Raw genomic sequence first — 978 nt, 5'->3', positions numbered from 1 at the left:
TCGAGCAGTACACCTGGTTGTTCACTTTGCTTGGAAGGAGAAATGCTCAGATGTGTGATTGTATACTGATTTATGGGCTGTTGCAATTAGTTTGGCTGGATGGTCAGGGACTTGGAAAGAACGTGATTGGAACATTGGAGACAAGGAGTTACGGGGAAGAAGTATGTGGACAGACCTCTCAATGGGCCAAAGAAGTAAATATATTTGTGTCTCATGTGAACACTACCAAATAATGACCTCAGCAGAGAAGGATTTTAACAATGAAGTGGATAGGATGACAGGTTCTGTGCAAACCAGTCATCCTCTTTCCCCAGCCACTCTCATCAATGTCCAATGGGCTCATGAACAAAGTGGCCATGGTGGCAGAGATGGAGGTAATGCAAGGGCTCAACAACTTGGACATCCACTCACCAAGGCCGACTTGGCTACAGCCACTGCTGAGTGCCCAATCTGCCAGCAACAGAGACCAACACTGAGTCCCCAATATGGCACCATAGCTCAGGTTGATCAGCCAGCAACCTGGTGGCACAGTGATTACATTGGACTTCTTTCATCATGGAAAAGGCAGCGTTTTGTTCTTACTGAAATAGACACTTACTCTGGATATGGTTATGCCTTCCTTGCAGGCAATGCTTCTGCCAAAACTACCATCCACAGACTTACAGAATGCCTTATCCACCATCATGGTATCCTACACAGAGTCTCCTCAGATCAAGGGACTAGGTTCACAGCAAATGAAGCATGGCAATGGGCCCATGCTCATAGAATTCACTGGTTTTACCATGTTCCCTCTTGCCTTTTCATCCTGCCCCTGGGCTGGTGTGCCCATTCAGTCGAGTATACAAGACTGCCAAAAGAACGAACATACCTGGCTTGGGAGAAGTACAGCCAGAGATGATAAAACTTCATCTCACATAGTTTAAACATGTTATAAGGAGGGACCAGTCCTTGGAGAAGGACATCATGCTTGGTAAAATA

Source organism: Trichechus manatus, unplaced genomic scaffold (genome assembly GCF_000243295.1).
Source record: "Trichechus manatus latirostris isolate Lorelei unplaced genomic scaffold, TriManLat1.0 scaffold00503, whole genome shotgun sequence".
Taxonomy (NCBI): Eukaryota; Metazoa; Chordata; class Mammalia; order Sirenia; family Trichechidae; genus Trichechus; species Trichechus manatus.
The sequence above is the reverse complement of the archived record's forward strand: the minus strand, read 5'-3'. Positions refer to the sequence as shown.